A 27,609-nucleotide genomic window follows, 5' to 3' on the forward strand; every position below is an offset into this window, starting at 1 on the left:
AAATAACATTTCAATGTCGGCCAAATTCATGATACACGCTTGAACTGTCTGCGTTAACTCTTTGTAATAACCAGCAGGATTTTTACGTGGGTCTGGTAATGCTTGTTTTACTGCTAATACTTCAGCCCGTTTCCAAGGGATGTGTATCCACACTCTCTGGAAATGTGCCGGGGCGGCTGCAATATTATGAGCCGCATCAGCTTGAACTGCATCGCGCCATATCGGTGGAACTTCCCTCATTGGATATTGTCCTCGTCGTTTCCTAGTAGTACTCGGTGAACCATCAGGGTCTCTTGTCGCTCGAAGAGGGGACTCATCCCTATAAGCTAAAATCAGTTCTATCGCTCCCCTTACTTCTGGACCTATCACCATTCCTGCGGCAAATTTCTGCTGAATATTTATCAGGTCAGTGGGGGCGGAGTCTAAATCATCATCTTCCCATTCCTCACGCACAAGAGAACACATCACGTCAAAAACATAACGTTGAGTCGGTTCATTCCATTGCATAAATGTTTCTAACACTCTTCGTGCATCATACTTCGCAGCTTTCGACATCCACCTAAGAGCTGTCGAATCTAAATTGTCTCGTTCCTGGGAACCAGGAAGCTGGCTACGTCTCTGTATAGAGTCAGAAACGGGGGTCCCAATTAAAGACCTGTAGAGAGGAGTTAAGATATTAGTTACAGAGTCGGTCATTTTCCGACGAACGGAAAGCGGAGTCAGAATGTTCACAGGGTTCGGGGACAAGGTAGTTGGAGCAGATGAAATAGTAAGGGTGGGAGTAGCAGGTAAAGCAGTTTGCGAAACGACAGGCAAAGACGGAACAGGCAACCCAGGAAGAGGGGGTGCCGAAGGAACATTAACTACGGGAAGGATAGGAGCTGCAATCAAGGGAAGTGGAGCAGCTATTCCAGGCTGACCAGCAGCTGGCTGTACAACGGGTACTGTAATACCCTGTGCATACGGTGGAGGTGAATTCAACAGGTAAGACAACAGAGGATCCCTTTCATGATCCTCCATCGGCTTAGCAGGACATGATGGCAATACAGGGTAACATTTATCAATTGCCAAATTATATTTTCTATTCGCCATCTCCATTGCTTTCTCAGTCTCGTTGACATGCAACTGTCTAGCAGACTCCATTAAAGTCAACCCTTTCTCTTTCTGTTCTTTCTTCGTTTTCCTAATTTCTCTCTGTTTGGCTTCTTTGCGCCATACGCGAAAAGAATCAAACATTGCCGGCCGGGCTTTTCTCTTGAATAACTTCATTTCTAAATTATCTAGTATTTCCGTTTCGAAGCTACCATGCGGTGGCCAACTAAGGACACCATCTTTTTTGGTATAACGGACCCATACTTCATTATACGTAATAGGACCCACACCATGTTTACAATAGAGCTCATACGTAGGAGTTCCAATCGGAGGAACCGAACATGAATCCTCCAACCGGGAATCCCCGTTGCAACGTAACCAGGACAAGAAACAATTACTACTGGTAGTCATGACAACAAAAACAAATTCCAACAAATATGCGCAGAGAACTTAGGCCTACCAAAATGAACCAATACCAAAACAAAGATTATCTAAACAAGAGCAACCAATGATAATCTACGAATCAAACCAGAGCAACAAGGAACAACCAGATCGAGCGTAACTAAATACTTAACTGAAATATGGAAGACGTCACCAAGGAGAACCCGTCTACGTCTCGCCGTACTAAGGTCTGCACCTCGGGTCCAAGACAGGGCGACAATCAGGGCAGCGGTCCTCTGTAGCCGTCTGGGAACGGGAACCCTCGTGGAAGAGATCGTCGGGCCACTTTTACGACATGCAGGGATCGATGAAGCGGGGTACCTCCCTCCGGAATCTTCACACGAAACTTCTCGAACTTTTCAGGCTTTGGACCGGTACCGGATGACGTCGCCCCACGTTGGGCGCCAATTTGAGGTTCTGGACTTTTAAGAGTCCAGAGGTGTCAGGGAAACAACACCCGAAGACCCCTGAGTTCCTCCTGTCTCGGTGCACAAATAAACAGAGACACGGGCTTCTCGATGGCGGCGTCAAAGACCAAGGTTTATTTACTGCAGGGACACAGAAATCATAGGAACCACACAGAGGCAGAATCTACGAGACTGTTCGAATTGCATTAAGTGGGTCACTCCTTAAATACACGCAAATTGTCTTTAGGCAACATTACACGAATATTTCTCATGCCCAACCCGGTATCCCAAACAAACAGTAAATAGACATCAAACAATAATTAGTCGTAGGTTTTCAGTATTCGATCAGATCCTCTCGACAGTTTTCCATTCTTCGCCCGATCCTCCCCATCATAAAAATCGTAACCTCCCCATTGTAAAAGCCCAGAAGGAAAGGAGCAGAGCCAGGTGCAAAGGATTGAAATGTAGGATAAGAGGTGTTTATGGATCATAAACGGGCATGGCTACCGTCTTCGGCCTTTCAATCAGGACAACGGACACGAGAACCAGTATAGCAGGACTGGCCTCAGGCAAGGGAGGCAGCTTGATTCTGCCTAGTCATGCAGCGTCAGCCTTTCTCGGGCTCGAGCTTACGTGTCCTTAACAAGGTGACTCTGCCGGGGTCATCGTCCGTTCATTGACTATGTAAGGGCAAGAAACAAGATGGATGCCGTAACTAAAATGGATGCCATGATTTTTACGACAGAATGCCCTATTTTCCAGTGAATTCATGCTAGTTGCGCAGCGAAAACACTGTCATGTATACAATGGATCATTTGCGGTTCATTGGTACCGAAATCGTGTCAGTACTACGATACCGAATTCACGGGTTCGGATCGCTACAGAACCTCACCAGGAACAAGCATCCTGGGACCTATTTCAGAGCATCACCCTTCATCAGCCAGGCTTGCTTGAATCCAGTGGGGTGGTGAGCATGGGAACCACGTCTGGGCCTACCCTTCCCACTTAGGGCGACATATGCAAAAGAAACAATTGATTCACTCCACTGGAGTAAATCTATTCTGGCTGAGGAGGGGTAAAACCCCAAAACCGGTCCTAGGATTCTTGTTTCCAGTCCAGGGAGGACCTGGCCTGGCAGTTTGGGCTGCACTGTTCCCATGAGGCACAGGGTCAAGACTGATTTGCATATGGCTGGGTTCAAACTGGAATGGCATGGTGAGCTAAAAAATGATGGATTTAGGTCCAGATCTCTGTACTGGGATAAATGTAGGACATTGTTCTGCATTCTGTCCATCAATTGTTCTTTTTGCACCATAATGTAGCAGCCAGCCCACTTACAAAAGTGCTCACCAGTCCTAATTCTAATCTTAGGGCTTCTATTCCGAGACCATAGAATTTAAAGTGCAGATAGTACAAAGAATCTTCTCCTCTAACTTATGCATAAAATGCCATTGGTATTCGTTATTGTCTCTAAAGCATATCAAAGTGACCTTACCTCAATCCTCTAATAATTTGTAGCCTAATCTGTTACCAAACTTGTTACCAGTAATCCCATATATATTGTCACAAGCAGGTTTTACTTAGTGCAATGATGTAATGTATACTATGATGTAACAGAATATTTGGAATTGAAGGTGAAGGAGAAATGGAATATACACATGGTGGTTGGTGAGAGTGTGAATAGGAAGGAGCACTTAATCCTTGTCTCCTAAAACAAAATATGAAGTGGTTATGCTGACGATTCCTTAATTGAAGCGGATTGAAGTTACCGCAATGGCAGTAAGAGGAAACATCCATGCGGCATAATTTACCTGAATCCTGAGCATTGCGGCATGTAATTAAAATATTCTTGGTGGCTGCACTCACCGGCAGAGCACAAGGCGGAAAACGTCTGGAACCAGCAAGCGGTGAGTGAGTACTTGCCGTAAAAAGCATTGTGCGTTCGAGATATTGCAGGAAGAAAGCAGAGGCTTACAGCAGGAGACTGATTAAGGTGTGCGGGCCAGTCAGATTCAGTTTAACTAGGCTATGCATCATGCGGACATGCATGATGTATCCAAAGGGCATTTGACACGTGCAGTGTGTAGTTACACATGAGCATCATCAATCAAGTAGCAGTAAGCTAAATAGGAGTAAGAACCAGGTTTTAGGCAGATCACGGGTGCATGTGCATTGTTAAAAATTGGATTGGCCTCTTTATCGGTAGAATTAGATCACAGTGGCCATTTTAAAGTCAGGCAAAGATTGGTTTAGGCCTGAATAAAGAAAATAAGTCTTGTTACATATGTGGATGGCAATTCCCACACTTAAAAGGTTGCCCTGCACTAGGTCAAGAATGTGGAAGATTTAATCATTTTTCAAATGTATGCAGGTTCAAAGTAGACAAAAAAGAAACCTGGAATAAGAAGGAAAGTTGGAACAGACAAAGTATACCTGAAACTAAACAGAAGGTAGGGAATGATAAGTATCTAAGGCAAATGTAAAGTGTTGACATGATTAAATGGACGAAGAAGCAGAACAATCTGAGGGCTTGTACGTGATGTCTGAAGAAAGCGAATGTAAACAGATAAACATGCTCAGAAGACATGATATAAAGAAGACAACATCTGTGGCTATCATGGTTGGCTCCCAAAAGGTTCTTTTATACTAGCTGGTGGAGCCAGGTCTAACATCATGTGTGTTACCGAAAGTCAAAAAATTGAAAAACGGCTATCTCTAAGTCCATCACATGTTAGTGTTTTTCAATGGGGAGCAAAACATTTAGTTTTATGTTTAGGAATGTTTGAGGATATTTTACACTTGGCTTGGGGAGACGTTTAGTAAAGAGGAGATACATGTTTTGGAAGGTGAAGTTCTTGGCCCATGCTTGTTAAGCAACGGCTCAGATTATGAATTTTCTAGCAGTGACTTGCAGTGTCACAGCAGATCATCCTGTGCTTAAGTAGTATCCAGAATTGTTCACAGGACTAGGAACATTGAAAGATAAGACAATTACTTTGCATATCAATGAAGCTGTGAAGCCTGTGGCACAAGTTCACCGAAGAGTTCTAATACATTTTCAAACAAAAGTAGAAAAGGAGATAATGCACTTTTTCAACAAGGAATTATTGAACCAGTGTCAGGTCCCACATCATGGATATCTCTGATTGTAGTAGTATGAAAAAGATGCAGAGGATATCAGAATTTGTGTAGATATGGGAGTACCCAATACAGCAATTGAAGGAGGGAGGCAACTGGGACCACATGTAAATTACATGATTAGTAGTATCTTGGATGCAACTATTTTTTCAAAGCTCGATTTATATAAGGGGTAGCATCAACTGAAAATTGATGATCAATCTTGATATATAACAACATTTTCCACGCATTTAAGGTCATTTAGGTACCAAAGGTTACATTTTAGCATATGCTCAGCTGCTGAAATCGTTCAAGAAACTATAAAGACTATAATAAGGCCAGTAAGGAATGCTTTGAACTACAGTGAGGATATGTTGCTATTTGGAAAACACAGGAAAAGCACAATCAAGTGTTACATGAAGTGTTTCAACAACTTGTGAAAGCAGAGTTAACGCTTACGCTAGGAAAATGTGAAATAAATAAATCTGAATTAACATTCTATGGCCATATATTTTAAAGATAAGGAATGAGACCTGACCCAAAAAAAAGTGTCATCTTTTAATTCAATAGTTACCCCCAAGGATGTGTCTGAGCTGCATTCATTCTTGGGAATAGCCGGTTACTGTTCGCGGTACATAAAAAACTATGCCACTACATGTGCACCTCTTAGAGAATTAAAGAAGAAGGGCTGTAAGTTAATTGGGGTATGGACTGTGAGAATGCTTTAAAGCAGATAAAAGATGATACATCATCTGCAGCAAATTTAAAATATCAACCGTGGTTCAAACTGGCACTCCTGACAACCAAACTAGTTGTGGATTCTAGTCCTGTGGGTCTTGGTGGAATAGTGGTGCAACATAAACCTGTCAGAGAAACCCCTCGGTATGTGATTTCACATGACAGTAAAAGCTTGTCTGATATTGAACGAAGATACTCACAGCCCGAAATGAAAGTCTTGCTGTAGCCTGGGCTTGTGAGCATTATCATGATTTCATATATGGGAAGCCATTTGCTATAATAACAGACCATCAAGAACTAGTTACAATTTTGGGAAATCCAAAAATAAAAATGCCACCACACATTGAAAGATGGGAATGCGACAGATGGATTACGATTTTTAATATCATTCACAAGCCAAAAAAAGAGTATAATACAGCAGATTACTTGTCAAGACACCCAAGTAAAGTGGAGATAAGACAACAATTGGAAGCAGAGGAATACGTATGTTTCATCATCAGATCTATAGTGCCGGGAATTATATCTGAAAAATAACTCATTGAAATGACTGAGAATGATGAAACAATCAAAGAAGTCAAAAAAATTGATACTTGAAAACAAATGGAGGTTGATAAATGGGGCAACACAATTTCAAACAAATATAAAAACAAAAAACATCTTGGCATTTAAAAATATACACTAAGAATTATAAATGGCAGCCTCTGGAGTGCTTCTAAAAGGCAGTAGAATAATTATTCCTACAAGTTTACAAAGACGTGTGATTGATCTAGCACATGAAAGTCATGAAGGTGTATCAGCGACAAATAACATATTGAGAGAGAAAATGTGGTTTCCAAGATTGGATAGTCAAGTAGAGGAAAGAGTGCGAACATATCATTTATGTCAATGCACCTCAAAACAAAGAGTAACAGAAGAACTACATATGTCTAGGTAGCCTGGTGCTATATGCTCCAGTGTGGCAGCACATTTTTATGGACTACTAGATTCTGGACATTATTCACTGGTATTAATTGATTAATACACATGTTTTGCAATTGTAAAAGTAGTATAATCAACATCGACGTCAGCTTTACTGCCTATTCTTGATTAATGTTTTCTACCTGGAAGAACCAGATGAGTTGAAAACAGATAATGGGCCACCTTTCAGTGCAAATGTCTTTTAATACTTCATGAATTACTTAGGAATAACTCATAGAAGGATTACCCCAATGCAGCCATAAGCTAATGGAAAGGTGGAAAGCTACCATCAAAAAGCTGTACAAAGGGCAACACTATCTCAGATTTCAATAAATCAGGAATTATGTCTAGTTTTGAAAGATTATAGAACTACTCCTCGCGGTTCCACAGGAAAATGTCCTTCCGAATTGTGGTCTGGTCAGTCAAGGCAAACACGTTTGCCACATCTTCCATCTGTCCCACCAAAGATCACGCAGAGATAATGGAGAGAGATAGAGAAGCGAAAGAAAAAATGAAACATTATGCTGATACTAAGAAGAGCTTCAGAGATCAAGAATACAATGTAGGAGATTTAGTGTTAGTAAAACACCAACTAGTAAGAACCTCACAAAGTAGATTTCATCCAGCTACTTAGGAAGTGACAGACATTCATGGAACTGCAGTTACTGCAATAAGGGATAGCAAGATAATAACAAGAAATAAGACCTTTTTCAAGAAATACAATCCAATTAATGAACAAGGAAATGTGCAGGTGGATGATCAATGCATGGAACCAGTAACTAGAAGATCTGAGAGGGTTTCACAGAAACCAAATCGCCTAATAGAACATTGTTGAACATTAATATATGATATATGAATAATTTAGTTTTCTTCTATGTGTGGAGGAGAACTAGAATATACACAAGGCAGTTGGTGAGAGTTTGAGGAGGAAGAAACACTTGATCTTCGTCTCCTACATAAACATATGAAGCAGTTATGATACCTACGATTACTTAATTGAAGCGGATTGAAGTTACCACACTTAGGGCCTGATTACAATTGAGCGTCCAACCGCCATCGCCGTGGGTAGGTGACTGTACGACAATGAGTCAGCGGTCCCTCATGTGCTATTATGATAGGACTGCCGTGCAAGTGGTCAGAAAGTGACTTTTTCTTCTGTGGCTTTAGCTGCAGCCCAGGAAAAGGGCCACAGCACAAGTCACAGTAGTAAAGGGCACTTAGTGCACAGCCATACTAGATGGTGCCAGGCACCATCTAGCCACCTGCTTGGGGCCCCCAAAGTCCCTTTCTGGCTCCCTTTCCATGGCAGTGGGACCGGCATGAAAAAACTGTCGGAAAGGGACATCCAAATTCCCAACAGCAGTGCCTGAGCAGGCACCACTTTCAAGGTTACAGCCAAGAACGGTTTACTGCTGTACAACAGCTTCCATCCTCATCACCTCCAGGACAATCTTCCCTACGGGCAGTTCCTCCACCTCCGGAGGAACTGTACAGAGCTGAAGGATTTCAAAAGTCAAGCCTCTGATCTACAAACAAAACTTAAAAAACTTAATTACCCCACAGAGGTTATTAACAAAGCTATGAAGAGGGCCAGGAACAACAACAGAGACACCCTACTGGAGGACAAACTGCCCAAAGAACAAGAAGTGAGACCGATTTGTGTCACCACGTTTAATACCTACTCCAATCAGGTATCTAAAATTGTGATCAAACACTGGAGACTACTGAATTGTTGCAACCAAAAACTCCCAAAAACTATGTTTGCACATATGAGTGGAAGGAATCTAAGGGACATGCTTGTCCACAGGAGACCACGTACAGGACTACCAAGGAATACTGACAACCCTCTTCTACCCCCAGTGCGGGGCCACTACTCCTGTGGCAACTGCAGCACATGCCACCTTACTGGGAAGAGTAAACACATCAAATTCAGGAATGGCACCAAATGGGATCAGAGGAGGTTCATAAATTGTAACAGCAACAACGTAGTGTACATGGTCACCGGTCCTTGTGGTTTGGAGTACATTGACATGACAACGAGACCAGTCAAGATTCGAATTGGGGAACACAGGAGCAACGTTCGTTGCAAGAGGAGCACAACCAAGATGGCAACCCACCACATGACTACCCAGCACACAATGGACAGTCATCGAACAATTGAACAGTGAAAATGGCTTATTTGAAACAGAACAACTATGGGTGTTCCTTCTGGGGACACACGTCGAGGGTCTAAATGATGAGATACCTTGGGGTCAATTCACTTAAACACATTTCAAAATCCTGGACTATACGCCTGACAGGTTGCTATTAACAAAGGGGCACTCTAACGGCCACTCTAAGTTACGTCATGCACCTATACTTCCACATTTTTATCTTCTGATATGGTCGTTACTTTTCTTCATATTATGAACAGTTTGACATACCCATTATAGGCATCACCCCATGTGTTGATCCCCTGACTTAATCAGCATCTATCGATCAAGGGACGCTGACCACCCTTCTCCCTTTTCTCATTTTTTCTAGAAAGAGATACGTAGGTTTGGTTCCCACACAGCCTTGTCATATATTAATTTCATCCTGATTTTGGAAACTGTCTATCTCCTAAACCATGACGATACTGACTTTTTAAGGGTTACATGTTTTCCACGCAGCCCTGATAATTTGCAGTATGACGTATTACAAGCACAATGACATGTGTGGACATGCCCCCTGATAATACTACTTTTTTAGCCGTGTATACTGTCTTTTGTGCAAGGTCAGGTGTGGCCTATTTGTTATGTAGACATACCATTTGCCTATATGTCTATATATGAAAATATATTTTTTTATGTGACAGGAGTCTGCAGATGAGTAGTATGCATACCTCCATCCAAAATCCACATATCCCGTAACCGGAAATAGAACTATTTCTCTCGCATATAGATGCGAGGTTAGCGGTCTAGACAAGGAGGCGGTACAACGGAGGTAATGTGCTTCCGAGCCTCGCAGTCAATACAGCAAACCCGACAGGAAGTAGATCTTCCGGACTTCGCCGGAGTTGTCAGCCGTCTAGCAGTTTATCCCAATTAAGCTGAGATTTGGCGGCAACAATATCAATTATCAGTACTACTTAAGGCTAGTCCCCCCGCAGTCTCACCGCTCCACGGAGCCGCAGGGAGGCCAGATTAAGGAGAGGCTGTGACCTTGGAGTTGTGAGTACAGCATAGCCGCGCGGCACCAGAAGGATTATATTTGAGTCTAAGAGAGAAGCGGTATAGTGTAACTAGCAATATTCATTTACTTTTTTCATCTACAGTGTGTGACTATAGGCACCCTTACCACCCGTTTATAAGGCTCATGGGGTAATTACTCCAGAGAGAACAAGTACGTGCAATACTTCGCTATGGTTTTTTTCCAACCCCTTCCAGGCACTACTAGCTAATCTGAATACCGTATATTAGAAAATGCTGCACTTATTTGTTACTTGGAAACCTTCCGATTTTTTCATAGAGTGTGTGTTTTATGTTCATTGTGTGTTCTTCCCTGTATTGTCTATTTCCTACATATTTAGCAGGACACGGCACATGGTTGAGCATCACTGATAAAGATAAAGAAAAATATATCACTATATATCACCTTCCTCACAGGTCACCACCTATTATGATGGTTGATGGACGTGTTATGCTTCTTAATACTTTAATACTGTGTTCTTTTCTTCCAGGTCTACATTAAGTAGTATACCTATTGGAGTATTGTATGCTTTGCGTGTTTATTTACAGTGGTTGGGTGGGCCTGCACACCTATTGTGTTTCAAAAATATGAAAAATGTAAAATATACGTCGATTTTACACTGTTTTAAGAGTGCTTTCACGTTGAGGGATGTGAGTCTGCATCCCTGGATATAACATGAAAAAAAAGAGGTTTTGGACAAACCAAACGTGAATCACAGCTTGGACCCTGCGGTCTCAGTATATGTGAACAAAAGCATTTAAAATATATTCAATTGGCATTTTCAAGGCAAAAAATTACACTGTGTTGTGCTTAATTAAAGACAAAAAATACAAGAGATTTCAAAGAATTTTGTTGTTGTTCACTTTGTGTTTAAAGTCATTAGTATAGATGTGTAGTTAACATCACTAATCATCTAGTACAATACATTGCTTTTCAAAAAACAATTACGTGTCCAACGTTACATGAAGAATCCCAATGCATTTCGGGTTAATACCTAACCCTTCGTCAGGGGATAAAATAAAATTACAATAAACATTGAACTATAATCAAATATTCTTGCGGTCCAGTTTTCTTGACCTCCAACCGGAGCTACAACAGAAGTCATATGTATGCAATTAGCCATGAAGGAATACATATAATGATTATAGGATTTGCACTCGAGTGAAAAGAAATGAAAGGAAAAAAGTAAAACACTTGAGAAATGCCTCATTTAGTAGTGAATCTGAAAGTGGATTTAATATCACCAGAAACTGTGTGCGTAAGATACCCAAGGATTGAGATTTTTTTTGAAAAATAATATACGCTTACCACAATAGCGGCGTGGCTAGTGTTACAAAGGGTTCACTGGTCAATAGGTGGAGAAACGTCTGAAAAAAGATATAACCAATATAACCCATAGTAGCGGGCTGTGGATCAATGCATGAACCTATAGGGCGTTACTTGGATTACCACTTGCAACCATTGGTTCAATCTTGGCAAACATACATCAGGGACACCACTGACTGCCTCTTGAAATTGGAAGCTATCATACCCTATCTTAACGATGATTACCTCCTTTGCACTATTGACGTAGTGGCACTTTACACTTCCATTGCCCACAATGAAGGACTCGAAGCGGTAGAATGGAGACTTCTGCATTCAACACTGACCAAAGATAAAAGCGTTTTTCTACTGGAACTCTTACACTTTTCACTTTATCACAGTTACTTCTCATGGATTGACAAATACTATCTACAGATCACCGGAACATCCATGGGTTTTCCGGGAGCTCCAGCCTATGCTAATACCTTCATGGCTCACTTTGAGCACCAACATATTCTACAAAACCCAGTATGGCAATCTAATGTGATTCTCTTCTTACGATATATTGATGACATTCTAATCATATGGAAAGGATCTAGAACTCTGTTGGAACAAAGCATTGCGGAATTGAATCAGTGCAATCCCAGGATCAAGTTTACCCATGACATTCAATTGGAGAAAATCCATTTTCTGGACATTGAGATACACAAATCCACCTACGGTTTAACAACTATGATGTATAGAAAACCCACAGATGTCAACAATGCCTTGCACTTTTCGAGTGCCCATCCGCATTCCCTTAAGAAACATTTACCCGTGTCTCAGTTCACTAGAATCAAAAGAATAACCTCGGACCAACATCAGTGTGACACAGACATCAAACAACAACTAGAAAGATACAAGATGAGAGGCTATCCTGAAGATATCCTAAAGGGAGCAGAAAATCAAGTGGCACAAAAAAGACGAGAAGATCTATTACTCACCACCCCCAAAACCTCCTCTAAACGGGAAGTTTTTGTATTAAAACACTCAGCCCAGTCTACACAGATCAAATCTATCATCCGCAAACGCTGGGACTTAATTGATCAGGAGCCTGATTTTCAAGATTTGTTTAAGGATCCCCCACTTTTCGCACACACCAGATCAAAGAATTTGAGGGATCTCCTCAAAAGTCACACTCGCCCTTTAACATTGAAAAATGTGGGTATGAGAAAATGTCACAATTGCGGGCAATGCAGCAATGTAATTACAGGGAATGTGTTCACACACCCTCACACAGGCAAAAACATCAAATTACAACACACCTCAGATTGTAACTCAGAGTGGGTTATTTATGCTATCAAATGCCCATGCGGGCTTGTATATGTAGGAAAGACTAGTCGTAAGATTAAAACCAGGATCATTGAACATAAGAGTAGAATTCGGAACAGTAATATGACATCTTCCCTGGTTACACATTGGATAAACAAATCTCACACCATTCCACAATTACGCTTTACAATACTAGAACGCCTTCACATAAAGTCAGACACTGACATGAATAATGTCCTTTCATGTAGAGAGACATATTGGATTAAATTCCTAGGAACGGTGACTCCGGGTGGTCTAAATGACCATTACGAATTATTATGCTTCATTTGAGAATTTTCCAGCTTCTGACATGCTGTTTCATTGTACAGGATTTGCACTCGCATTCATTTTTCTTGTTATACCTTCTCCTATGGGTGTTCATGATCCGCACTTATTTCTTTCTCTGGATTTAACTTTTATAAGTACTTCGGATTTCTATATACATTTCAACTTTGAGTCTTCATATAGCAGCGGGTCTCACTACTTTCATTTGTTTCCGTTTTTCGTTGATCAGCTTCTTCTCTTGTTATATTTAGGAGCATTTAGCATCATTATCAATATTCACTTGATCTCGAGTCCTATCTCTACACGATCACTGACTATCATGACAGTCCCCTTTCCATGTTCACTAGTTGACAACTCGTTTCTCTTTTTAAATCGTCTCATTTGCGTCTTTTACGCATGCGCTACCTTTAGCGAGACAACATCGGAAGTACTTCGAGCACACACGGACTGTTGTATAAGGTGAGACGCGATTCTTTTTCGCGCTGTAGAACGTTTGGAATTACTCTTAATATCTCCATTTACGTATTGTAAAACGCGAGCAACCACTCTGGGTGCTTCTATTACAGGCACTACAACAAACAATTGATGGACGGAATGCTGACAATTAAGACATTCTCCCCCAGTCAAGAGATCTGGGTTAAATCCATCGTTCTTTTGCCCACTACGCCACCCCAGTTTAGACATGGCCATATGCAAATCAGTCTTGACCCTGTGCCTCATGGGAACAGTCCAGCCCAAACTGCCAAGCCATGTCTTCCCTGGACCGGAATCAAGCATCCTAGGACGGGTTTCTGGCTATCAGCCGTCATCAGCCAGGATAGCTTGACTCCAGTGGCGTAGTGAGCACGGGTCCCACGTCTGGGAATACCCATCCCACTTAGGGCGAAAAGCGTTACAATAAACAATTGATGGACGGAATGCTGACAATTAAGACATTCTCCCCCAGTCAAGAGATCTGGGTTAAATCCATCGTTCTTTTGCCCACTACGCCACCCCAGTTTAGACATGGCCATATGCAAATCAGTCTTGACCCTGTGCCTCATGGGAACAGTCCAGCCCAAACTGCCAAGCCATGTCTTCCCTGGACCGGAATCAAGCATCCTAGGACCGGTTTCTGGCTATCAGCCGTCATCAGCCAGGATAGCTTGACTCCAGTGGCGTAGTGAGCACGGGTCCCACGTCTGGGAATACCCATCCCACTTAGGGCGAAAAGCGTTACAATAAACAATTGATGGACGGAATGCTGACAATTAAGACATTCTCCCCCAGTCAAGAGATCTGGGTTAAATCCATCGTTCTTTTGCCCACTACGCCACCCCAGTTTAGACATGGCCATATGCAAATCAGTCTTGACCCTGTGCCTCATGGGAACAGTCCAGCCCAAACTGCCAAGCCATGTCTTCCCTGGACCGGAATCAAGCATCCTAGGACCGGTTTCTGGCTATCAGCCGTCATCAGCCAGGATAGCTTGACTCCAGTGGCGTAGTGAGCACGGGTCCCACGTCTGGGAATACCCATCCCACTTAGGGCGAAAAGCGTTACAACAAACAATTGATGGACGGAATGCTGACAATTAAGACATTCTCCCCCAGTCAAGAGATCTGGGTTAAATCCATCGTTCTTTTGCCCACTACGCCACCCCAGTTTAGACATGGCCATATGCAAATCAGTCTTGACCCTGTGCCTCATGGGAACAGTCCAGCCCAAACTGCCAAGCCATGTCTTCCCTGGACCGGAATCAAGCATCCTAGGACCGGTTTCTGGCTATCAGCCGTCATCAGCCAGGATAGCTTGACTCCTGTGGCGTAGTGAGCACGGGTCCCACGTCTGGGAATACCCATCCCACCTAGGGCGAAAAGCGTTACAACAAACAATTGATGGACGGAATGCTGACAATTAAGACATTCTCCCCCAGTCAAGAGATCTGGGTTAAATCCATCGTTCTTTTGCCCACTACGCCACCCCAGTTTAGACATGGCCATATGCAAATCAGTCTTGACCCTGTGCCTCATGGGAACAGTCCAGCCCAAACTGCCACGGCACGGCATTTTTCTATATCTTTGAAGCAGCGCAATCACTCCCGACATCATGCAGTAGAGGAGGGTGAGTTTACAACACATCCAGTTCGTTTAAGCCTACACAAGATTTGCAACGTAACAAGCAGCCTATTGGTTATATCTTTTTTCAGACGTTTTTCCACCTATTGACCAGTGAACCCTTTGTAACACTAGCCACGCTGCTATTGTGGTAAACGTATATTATTTTTTAAAAAAAATCTCAATCCTTGGGTATCTTACGCACACAGTTTCTGGTGATATTAAATCCACTTTCAGATTCACTACTAAATGAGGCATTTCTCAAGTGTTTTACTTTTTTCCTTTAATTTCTTTTCACTCGAGTGCAAATCCTATAATCATTATATGTATTCCTTCATGGCTAATTGCATACATATGACTTCTGTTGTAGCTCCGGTTGGAGGTCAAGAAAACTGGACCGCAAGAATATTTGATTATAGTTCAATGTTTATTGTAATTTTATTTTATCCCCTGACGAAGGGTTAGGTATTAACCCGAAATGCATTGGGATTCTTCATGTAACGTTGGACACATAATTGTTTTTTGAAAAGCAATGTATTGAACTAGATGATTAGTGATGTTAACTACACATCTATACTAATGACTTTAAACACAAAGTGAACAACAACAAAATTCTTTGAAATCTCTTGTATTTTTTGTCTTTAATCAGACCCCCCAGGATATAGCGGCATGGATTAGCAAATTTAGCGGCACAAATATGGAAATTTAGCGGCACAAATATGGAAATTTAGCGGCAATTTTGCGGCAATTCAGTTTGCAGTTTTTCCTACAACAAACACAGATATCTTAGTTTTTTGAAGTATTTAACAACATGAAGCTATGTATATTTGGTTTATTTACAATGTAGATACTGTGTTTGGCTTCAAGGCTACATATATGTGATTAAAAAAAAAATTATACCCCCCAGGGCCCGCCGCATGCCTCGTGTGCCCAAAAAGAAAGCAACCTACACACTTACAGGTGACACGATCCTGCGATCGGATTAAGTTAAAATGGTGTCTTTGTCCAAATTCCATGTCAATGTCTCTATGCGAATAACGAAATGATGATAGCTTATCAGAAATGTTCAGAAGCTTAGAAACTCAAATTATCAATTCTACATTGTCGTCCGAATCACCTCGGGTATCAGAGCACTTTACATTGCACCAGTTACGTTACATGAGGACACACATTCATTTTTTGTTCTTAGTTGTTACCTGATTTGTACTCTAGTCATTAAATATTGATATCTGTAGAGGATGGTGTCTCTTACTGCTAGATCAAGGAAGGAATCATGGAATCTGACCACCTGAGTAAAATTGGGGGTATCATGATAATTGGGGTTTCAGTAAATTATTGGGGCTCAGCACCCTCTTCCTGGGATGCCACTGCATGTGATGTGACATTGCATGTGTTCATGAGCCACCCAGGGCCAGACTGCAGAACCAAAAGCAGCCTTGGCAAAATTGCCCTAAAACTAATGGTCTCCCTTCATGTCCTTGAATAATGTCTCCCATTTCATCCATCCACACTCTTTCTCTCTCTCTTCTGTGTTCTCTCTTATCTCCCTCTCAGATCCTTTCTTTTCTACCTTCCTCCCTCCCTCTCTCACTCTCTGTCTTGAAGCGCAGGCCTGCTGCAGTTAACCTCAGGGAGCTGGGGAAAGTGTCAGGCGCACCAGCAGTGGCAATGGGTTGGGCTGGGTGGGGCAGTCGTGGAAAGTAAATTGGTCTACCAAGCATGTTTAAAGCAAAATTGCACACACTCAGTATGTATACAATTAGTATCATGAAAAACGGAAGAGTGTGCAACTTCATTAGATTCAATATTAGGACTTCAGAAATATGTGAATGTTACTTAAGTAGGGGCAGTCAAAGTAGGTGACTGAACTACTCTGCAGAACTGTGAAGTTTGAGGATGGCAAAATGTATATGAGTAGAATGTCTCCGTGCACCGGTAGTCCTGGATATTCGAGTAGAGAAGCTGACACGGGTGTGTATCAGAGGAATGCGTTACAAGTGCATATATTATTTGGGTAAAGAGGGCTCCAAGTTAGGTGCTGTAATAGAGAAGTCGGTGGTAAAAGATGAAAATCAGATTTTAGGTGGCATAGCTCATTAGGTGAGAGGATAATGGAGACGTGTTTTCCTATTGGTGAAACAAATAATTTAGATGTGGTTGAAAGACTGGAGGAGGAATTTATGCCCAGAGGGCTGGATTAGGAGTTAACCCGGGACGGCTCTTTACCATTTCTGGAACACACCAATCAGAGGCGCAACTAGAGCCAAATTTCGGGGTGGGCTGAGCAAAAATTTCGGGGGGGGGGGGCTGAACTTTAAGCAATAGGCAGAGTGGAGCTGCAGGGGCTCTTAGAAGGGGTGAGCAATAGGCAGAGTGGAGCTGCAGGGGCTCGTAGAAGGGGTGAAACAACAGCAAGGCCCCATTAACATGCTAATGGTCTTTTAAAGACCTGTGAAGTGCTCGGGTGCGGCTGCTTTTTTGCCTGGGAAGGTGTCTCATCCCGGGCTGCCACACACGACGGGGGGGGGCTGAAGCCCTGTGAGTCCAATGGGTGTTGCGCGCCTGACACCAATAACTCATAGTCTGAATGCAGTGCAGAACCTCTTTGTCCAAAGTGTGCCGATTTCGCGGGCACTTTAGGATAAATCGCGGCATTTTTGCAAAAGTGCCGATTTCACGGCAAACCGCGAAATCGCGAAATCGCGATATCCTGGAGGGTCTGTTTAATTAAGCACAACACAGTGTAATTTTTTGCCTTGAAATTGCCAATTGAATATATTTTAAATGCTTTTGTTCACATATACTGAGACCGCAGGGTCCGAGCTGTGATTCACGTAGGCTTTGGTTTGTCCAAAACCTCCTTTTTTTTGCGTGTTTATTTGGCATGCTCATCACGTAGTATTACCTACATGTACATACACTATTCTTTGATACTTATTTTCTATAGTTTTCTTTGACATTTCTCATCATTAAGTTGTGAGTAGAGAAGGGATCTTATTCGTCCTGACGAAGAAGCCAGGGTAGGGCTTCGAAACATGTTGACGACATAGGAGTAACTGTTCATCATAGCACGATACCTCCAAACCATTCCCCACTTTTAATAGTACCAGCTCCTAGGGATATTAAAGTGTTATAGTCCATACAGCCAGGTATTTTTTAATATAGCATCACTCATTCCTGACCCTTCTACTCACTCTCCTACACTACACATCGTTTTTCAAGAACAGTGCTCCCGCGTAGTCGTAGGTCGTAGCACGCCCTGTCCCGCAGCTGGGCGGGAAGACCCCCATGATGAAGCATGACACCAAGGGCACTTTTGGTGTGTGAGGAGTATTTTAACAAAACTGTGTGTTTTCCACCACTGTAGGAAACACGCGTAGTCTGGGAGGACACAGTTATATATCAGCTTGAGGGTGGATCTTTTTGTTTATCATATAGGGATAGGAGTCGGACAGCCACATTAATGGAATCCTTGATCCTGTCAGAGGTGGCGGTCTTTCCCCCAGACCGTTTCAGTCCAACAGTCTGCATCGTGATGTGGAAGTTGGTCCGATGGCCTTGATGTTAGTGGGACCGCCACCGACGGCCTGTCGGTGGCAGTCCCACCAACATCAAAATGAGGCCCTTTGTAAGAGAGTAAATCAGGCCTCTGCATTCTATGAGGACAGGCAGACCTGCACTAAGAACTAGGGGGCAGTTACAGGGGTTGCTGCTTTTTCCAATTATGTCCTTTCCCCAGGGGAGGTTCACAATGATTTGCAATAGGGCCCTCCGACGAGACCAATACTTCGGGACATTCAACTTCATTGTTAAAGTGTTTCATAAAAAGGTCAGATAATGAGCTCACAATCTGTCTGAGATTGTTTATTTGGTATTTCAATTCCCTGATTAAATTACAAACATCTTTAAAGGAATTACATGGTGGATCATTAGTTACTCCCTAAAAAGATAATTTGCTACTGTGTTCCGCCCCCTGGTCTTTATTGCAATATTTTGCAACCTCAGAAGAAATATGCATGAGTGGCTCAAACCTGTTGGTACAACTCACAATATGGCTCAATATAAATGCTGTCTCTGGAGGCAGAGGGTGATGTAGGGCTGGCAAGGACACATTCTCTATTATTAATTTTGTCTTGGTCACTGGTCTTAGGTGGCTTAGGTTTCTTTGCAAACAATTTTGTCACCTTTCTCCCATTTGGCATGGTAACCTGAACTGAATTAATTGTATACAATAATGACTCAACCCCCACAATTAAATTGTAAATGGTATCAATTCAATTCAAATAGACTTTATTCGGATTTCAGCAAACCATCCATAAAAGCACAAAAACAAAAATTTTAAAATACACATTAAATACTACAATTTTGGGCCGCAGCTTATTACATGTAAGAATATAATTTATAAAAACAGCAATGAAAACACAAATATCCTTCTGACTGGGCTGTGCATAAGGCCATCATGCAACAATATATAAAATTATGCATAGAAAATAGCTCATAAATTTATGATAACAAAACTAGTGCAATGTATTAAATTTCAACAAGACATGCTTTAAAGTGCAGAGTGAATGTCTGAACAAAATTAATCAATTTTCAACGACCTGCGTGAACGTACAATGGCTTTAAGAAAGCTACTAACTCTAAAAATTAATTCATCTGATCCCAGCATTAAAAAATGTCTATAGGCAAGGTTGTGGTTAAACAAGTCATGTTTCCTACAATATGGGATTAGATAATGTCTTGTAAATTTCATATAAAAACCACAGCCGAAAATAAAATGGAGCATACTCTGGGTTCCACCGTGGTCACAAGGACAATGTCGTTTTTCCGAGTTTTTAATGTAACCCAGTGGAAAGCAGATGAGGTTTATAATGCTCCTGTCCCTGAATCTAAATAATAGAAGTCTGGTCCACCTGCCCAGTTTTTTACATAGATAGGGCTGGGGAGACGTCAGGAATTCAATATGTGATTCTTGGATTAGTAAATAGTCAATTGTGGATTGTTTCACAGAGTCTGCTCTTTCCCTTTCATTGTGGAAATGCTGATAGAGTGCCCTTCTCACCAAGTTTTTATGGGAGCCGTCAATCCTGTCGGGGTATGTGAAGAGATGACCGTAATTGACGCTCACAAGGCTCCTTTCTACCGCATTAATCCATGGGATTAGAGCGACATTATCACTTTTCAAACAATCTAAAATAATCTCACGGGTCAGGGAAGCTGCCGGGTTTTGCCATATCCTTAGCCAAAATAATGCAGGTGTCATTCTTATAAAATCCTCAACATATTGCAGTTTTAATTCATTGTGACATACAAAGGTCGGTGCACTAATAACTCCCCCCAGGATCTTTCGGCAGAATCTGTTCTCTTCTCTCTGTAGTTCTATACAGTTCGAAAACCCCCAAACTTCAGCACCATATGTACCAGTTGGGAGACATTGGGTTCGGTAAATTTGTAGTAAACTGAGAACCACATCAGCCTGGCGTGGTTGGCGTAGGGAAGTAATGGAATTAATCGATTTTGAAAGTTTATTTCTCCCCATCGCAACGTGTGGTTGCCACGAGCCGCTGTTAGAGAATAGCAGACCCAGGTAAGGAAAAGTGCAAGTGCTTTTTAGAATGTTTGGACCTATCACAATCTTTGAGATTTTATAATTTTTAGGGCCGCAAGTCATTATAAAGGATTTGTTGAAATTAGTGCACAACCCTAAATCGGACATATAATTAACAAATCCCGATATTAAGATACGCAGAGCATTCGGAGTGCGGCCCATAAGGACCGCATCATCCGCGTAGAGTAACGCCGGGATAGGTTTCTTATTGATAATTGGAACATCCTTAGTCAAATTGCATAGGGAATGAGTTAATTCATTGATGTATAGAATAAAAAGCAAGGGGGCCAAGACACAGCCCTGTCTCACCCCCTTGCCGATTAAAATCTCATTCGAAACCTCACCGTCATTGTTTAATCGAACTCGAGCTTTCAGGTTGCGATGGAGGTTGGCCAAAAAATGGACTAAGGGTTCATCTAAACCATAATTTAAAAGAATGGACCACAAGCGGGAGGGATTAACGAAATCGAACGCTGAGCTTAGGTCCATAAAGCCAAAATACAGAGGAGATCGTTTGGCTCTCGTGTATTTGGCCATTATGAGGTTAAGGTTTAAACATTGTTCCACCGTGCCAAGCTTGCTCCGGAAGCCAAGCTGACAACGATGGATGATGGAGTTTTCATCTGCCCAAGTACTTATTTTATCAAATAGGACCCTGCCAAGGACCTTCAGGGTGTTATCGATCAGGGATATTGGTCGGTAACACCCCGGGTCCAACCTATTTCCCTTTTTAAAGATGGGTACAATAGTACTACAAGACCATGTAGGAGGGATGGATTCCTTACTCAAGTTATTAAAAAGGTTACAGCGTAAGGGGGCCCAAAACCACATATTTGATTGTATCTGGTCGATGGACAAACCATCCGGACCAGGGGCCTTATTGCCAGCACTGTTCGCGATGGCTTCCTCCACCTCCTCTAATGTTATGACTATGGTATCATCTGGGAAATTATCCTCAGTTGAATTCCCAGCTGCAGCATAAAGCTTTGAGAAATGGCTGACCCATGAGTCTCCTGTGATGTTACAATTTATCGGGGTGATATTGCTTCCCAGGGCTCTCAAGCTTTTTACTTCTTTCCAGAAACCAGTAGAATCTTTTAGGGCAATTGTTTTAGTGAGATTATCCCAATGGCTTATTAGGAGCTCTTCAGTTCTGATTTTTAAAACCTGTTTGTATTTAGAACGTAATGAACTGACGAGGGATACATCTCGGGGTTTAGCTTCCAAAGCTTTCCTAAGTTCTCTATTGGCCCTCGAACAATTGGTATCAAACCATCTTTGATTATTTGTATTGTGTTCTATTACTGGTCTGGAAATTGCCCTTTTTATAACTATACATAGATCACAGAAGGATCTAATAATATCAGGGCCACCAAATGTTAGGCAGTTGGAGATCAACAGGGGATTATTCTTCATCACATTAGTTAGAATCTCTCGATTATCAATCCCTCTCCAGATAATCCTAAGTCTGTCTGTAGATACAGTAATATTTTGAACTCCAACCTCATATGGGCCTACAGGTTTTTTAATAGATTTGAGATGAATTACTAACGGCAGATGGTCACTATATGAGCTACTAACAACCTCAGACTTAAGTAGCACTTCGCTAAGGAGGGAAGAAGTAAACATATAGTCAATCGTGGTTGAGCAACCACGGCCAATATACGTGGGGGCCGGTACCTTTCCCTCGTCGATTCCAAAATGACCCATAACATCATCTAGGTCTCTGCTATGTAAAAGATCCAATAGTTCAGAGCCTCGTCTACAAGGCGGGGATGTAAAATAAATATGAGCATTAAAGTCCCCGCCAACACAAATGCCATCAAATAGACCATATTTTTCACCATCCGCAACTTCGTCGATAAACTTAAACAATTCTAAAAAGGTGGGGTTAGGATGGTTAACAAAATCGTTATTATAAAAATTTATAAAACAAATCTTTAACCTTGCAACATATTTCACGGCTATCAAGTTTTTACTAACCACGTGTAAAGGTTCAATTTTCACGTCCTTAGAAATTTTTGCCCAGATAGATAGACCACCACTTGGTCGTCCCAAAGCAGGAGATGGTACAGTGAGATTGTGGCAAAAGAAACCCTCCAATAATTGAGTGCATGTGCACCATGTTTCTTGTAGCATTACCACATCAAAGTTACTTATCCAGGTAACCCATTCTTTGAATTTCATCTTACCTGGAAGCCCTGCAATATTCCAACTGATGACACTTAAAGTGTCAATTGATGGAGTAGTAGTGGAAAGAGTAGGGGCAATGGGAGGGTCTGAACAAACTACATGTGGAAGGGCTAATCTATCTGGGCAGGGTTTGTGAATACATGTGGGATTAGCCGTATCCAGGGGCACTGTGCTGATAACCTTATCCAATATAATAGAAGGTATTGATGGTTGTCAGTCTAGACTTCCTAAGACCGATAAGGCGGAAAATCTGTTAGATATAGGGATGGTATTAGAAACCGTTTGAATTGGTCTGTGGGGGGGCCTATAGAAATAACCCAGTGGGTGAAGGCTTATTGCGGTAAATGTACTAACATGGGTGTTATGTGTGTCCATGAAAAATCTTACAAAATTCGGATGTCTAAAGTTAATCACAATGCAGTCCCCGCTGATGTTTTTCTGTTGTGGCCCCACCCAACTTACCCTACGAGTTAATATAATCTCATTTGAAATGTTCCATCTTGCCCCTTTATGTTTTGTCAGCCAATTGATACATTTATTGTGTAATTGTACCCATGACTCACTTTGGCCTTCTTTTAGAGCAGGTACGCCTGCTAGCACTAAAACATATGGGCAAGATTCTGGGGGTAAGTTGAGTGACGGCCCTAAATTATTAGTGGGTCTGTTTCTTACTGATGTACCTCCACCAGTACTTATGCCATCCAAAGTAATACCTGTCCTGTCTATTGAGGAGGCTAGCGGGGTGGTGGTGGCCTTAGCATCCGAAATTGAAGTGCCAGTCATTACTGTTCCTTCTGCACCAGAGGGGTCACGATCTAGGCCCATAGGCAATGTGGGTAGAATATTGACTGGAGTGCTATTAGATAGGACAGTTTTGTCAACAATTGGGCCTTGCATGTTTCCGCGGCCAGAATCAGCTGCGGCGGTTAGGCCCCCCTCCCTCAAACCATTGCATAGGGTTTCCAATTTACTCATAATTTTCTCGCCTCGAACAACATCTAGGCTAATAGTGCCTTTCCTTTTAATTTCCTCTTTTTTGACAAGGTTTTCGATTTTATCCAATCTCTTAAAAACAGTATTAAATTGTTTAACTATTTGAATTTCAACTTGTTTAAAAATAGTATCGACAATAGTTTCTATCAAATTGCCATTAAATTTAAATGAAGTATTTTGATCGGTGGACTCAGTCTGAGTACTGACTGTATTATCACTACTCTCCTTAAATGGCATAGAGACCCCACAAATGCTTTTGTCCATGGTTGGAGACTCTAGTCTTCGTATGAGAGTGGTAGGTCTCTCAGATCCTTCATCCGATGGTAATGGGGAAAGTAGTAAGTCCTCAGTGGCACTTGATATAACTATTTCACAATCTTTGGCTTTATCTTTGTTCCACATGCTCTGTGGCGTAGGTTGATTTCTACAACGACCTGATTGTTTCCTTTTATTTATTATGCATTTCACTGGGCCTCTCTTGCGTTTCTCCCTTATAAGTTTGTTGGAGCATGGCGTTTTATCTGGTTCAGATTCCGCTAAACAGTCGGTTACAGCAATAGTCGGCAAACTAGATGTGTCAATAGTCGAAGTTAGAGTGTCAACATGAATAATTGGTTTAGTAACCGTTACTGTAGGGGAGAGGGGGAGGCCCAGGTTAGATAAAGCCTTAGGAGATTGAGAACATAGCAAAGTAGTAGTGGTGGGGAATCCAAAAGACATTCTACGTTCAGTATCAGCAATCTCATTGGTGACCATAGTGAGGGCATTGGCCAACAACGAGTCTATCGACGTGGACGACTCAATAGGGGCGGCAGTGTCAACAAAAGTAGACTTCGTTGTACGTTTCCCCATGTTTTCAGTGATTACCTGTTTAGCCTGTAGATGCAAAGGGGGTGGCCCAGCCCGGCCTCTTCCGTCCCCTGACGGCCACAGACGGTACGCCCTCTGCCCGGGCTCAGCCCGGCGCCGCCCGCGCGCGTCCCGCGATGCGGAGGGAGCCTCGCTGTTTATTGCGCCTCCGGGCGCGTTATCCGGCGGAAGTGGGCGGGGCGGGAGAGAATGCTGGGACCTGTGGTTCTCACCCGACTTCGGCCTCGGATGACAAGAGGCGGCGGGGAGAACGAAACAGCCAAGGAGATGGTTGAGCTGCCACCAGGTAGGTCCGCTGAGTCCGCTGCCCTCAGGTGTCTCTGCAAAGTCCCCCCGCTCCACCGAGGGAGCCTCGCTGTTTATTGCGCCTCCGGGCGCGTTATCCGGCGGAAGTGGGCGGGGCGGGAGAGAATCCTGGGACCTGTGGTTCTCACCCGACTTCGGCCTCGGATGACAAGAGGCGGCGGGGAGAACGAAACGGCCAAGGAGATGGTTGAGCTGCCACCAGGTAGGTCCGCTGAGTCCGCTGCCCTCAGGTGTCTCTGCAAAGTCCCCCCGCTCCACCGAGGGAGCCTCGCTGTTTATTGCGCCTCCGGGCGCGTTATCCGGCGGAAGTGGGCGGGGCGGGAGAGAATGCTGGGACCTGTGGTTCTCACCCGACTTCGGCCTTGGATGACAAGAGGCGGCGGGGAGAACGAAACGGCCAAGGAGATGGTTGAGCTGCCACCAGGTAGGTCCGCTGAGTCCGCTGCCCTCAGGTGTCTCTGCAAAGTCCATTTTCAGCTGCGTGTTTGCTTGCTTTCTTCACTATTTGCGGGCAGGTTGGACTATCCGTTCTTTTCCTCATGCTTTTAATTAGAACAAGCTACAAAAATATTTTAATAAAATCTGTTGATTCAGTGACAACCCTCCACTGGAAAGCGGCCATTGAAGCCCGCAAACATCAACTTCTGCGAGCAATAATCGCCCTTCTAAAATTCTCCCAGAAGTTAGGAAAGAGGCCACCAGTAGAGCTGCTCCGTATTTATAAAGCAAAGTGTCATTCCATCGCACTTTACGGGGCGGGGCTGTGGGGATACAAAAACACCAACGCATTACAGGTAGCAGAGAATACATTTATGAGATTCCTCCTGGCGGTACCCAAGCGAGTATCTACCTTTGCCTGCCATGCAGAGCTCGGAATGCCTCACATAGAGGATTTGGCAAAAATCCAACCACTATTGTTGTGGCGCCGTATCTGGACGTCAACAAAAAATTTATTTACAAAAGAGATAGTGGCAGATTGTATGTCCTTGGAACATGTGGGGAAAATAGAGTGGTTGCTATACGTGAAAAATCTCCTTACAGACCTGGGGTTGGCTAAATATTATTCTAACCCCGAATCAATTGCTGAGATCCCAAAGAAAGACTTAAAAATAAGGGCTCTGAGCCATATGGAAGAACTACGGTTGAGTAAAGAGATAAAAAAAACATCAGTCCAACATTCCTTGGCAGTAACGACTACCCTAGAAATGAAACCATATCTGACATACGTTGAGTCACAATTTGAGCGCTTTTTGTTGGTACGATTTAGATTGAACATTTTCCATAGGCTTGTAGCTTTTCCTAAAAGACATAATTGGGATGAGTGTTTAACGGTGTGCCCTTGCGACAAAACGTCTGAACAATCAACGATGCATACCGTTTTGTTCTGCAAATATTATACTGCACATCGCAAATTATGGCTAATTCCCTTGCTGAGAAGCCTTGGCCTTAGGAGATGCCGTCCTGCTATGCTGCGCTTGCAATTTTTGAATACTGTACTGATCTCTAAATGTGTCAGCACGCTTTTAAAGTGTATTTTTAAACACAGAGCAAATCTTGGATGACGTAAAGTTTGTTAATTTAAGGAGAAGGGTAGTTCCTTTTTAATGTAAAGATAATAAATCTTGTTGTATGCCCGAGAAAGGGAATTTTAAAAGTGATGCTCAAGGAATAATTTTCAGTTTGGCATTTTAATGTAATTTATTGTGACAGTCTTTTATGGTTTTTCTTTTTTCTTTTCTGAAAACCAAATAAAGATTTACTTTAACCCTCCAATAGTCAGATTACTTCAAGAACCAAGGCAACATACCAACGACCTCCCGAAATTTCCAGAGGTTCTACAAATTAGAAGCAATATTTTTTAATCACAATACAAGATAAAAGTACAACAATACTAAACTAAAACCCCTTGTTTTAAACTACTAAAAGGAATCAATACCGTGAAGTTAAGACCAGCCACGATACCACGAGTTGGAAAGTAAATAAAAAATAAAAATATAATAAGGATAAAATACAAAGTCGCTTGCCTTTGATTGGTGCAGACGGGAATGAACTTGGCCAGGGTGCAGAGAGCGCACGCCCTGTGAAGAAAGTCAGGTGATGGTGCTTTGTAGCGCAGCGCTTACAGTCTGAGAGAGTCCACCCCCTAATTGACCTCAAAGAGTCCTGGAACCTGAAGTCTTTGGTCTACCACACAGGGAGGCAGGTGGCAGCGCTTTATAGCGCCTGCAGCCTGGGAGGGCCCACCTCCTTCTCCTTTGCTGCAAGGTGTTCTGGGAATTGGAGTGCCCAGCAGAGTCTTTCGTCTGCCGCGCAGGTGGCAGCACATGCAGTCCTAGAGGGCCCACCTCCTCCTTTCACTCCTCTTTGGCTACATGGTGTCCTGAGATTTGGAGTACTCAGCAGCTTTTTGTTCTCTCGCACAGCAGGATAGGCAGCGGCACCTTATAGCACTTGCAGTCTGAGAGGTCCCACCCCCTCCTTCCCGCTGCTGCTTGCCTGCAAGATCTCCTGAGACTTGGAGTCCCTACCAAAGCCTTTTGAATGCACATCTGTTTGCTACTCCTCAGAACTGAACTGTAGAGTACATTTCCATTGCTAGATGAAGTAAAACTACTTGTGCTTAGAAGATGCCATGCAATTCAGC

Source organism: Triturus cristatus, chromosome 2_1, assembly GCF_964204655.1.
Source record: "Triturus cristatus chromosome 2_1, aTriCri1.1, whole genome shotgun sequence".
In the NCBI taxonomy this organism is placed as follows: Eukaryota; Metazoa; Chordata; class Amphibia; order Caudata; family Salamandridae; genus Triturus; species Triturus cristatus.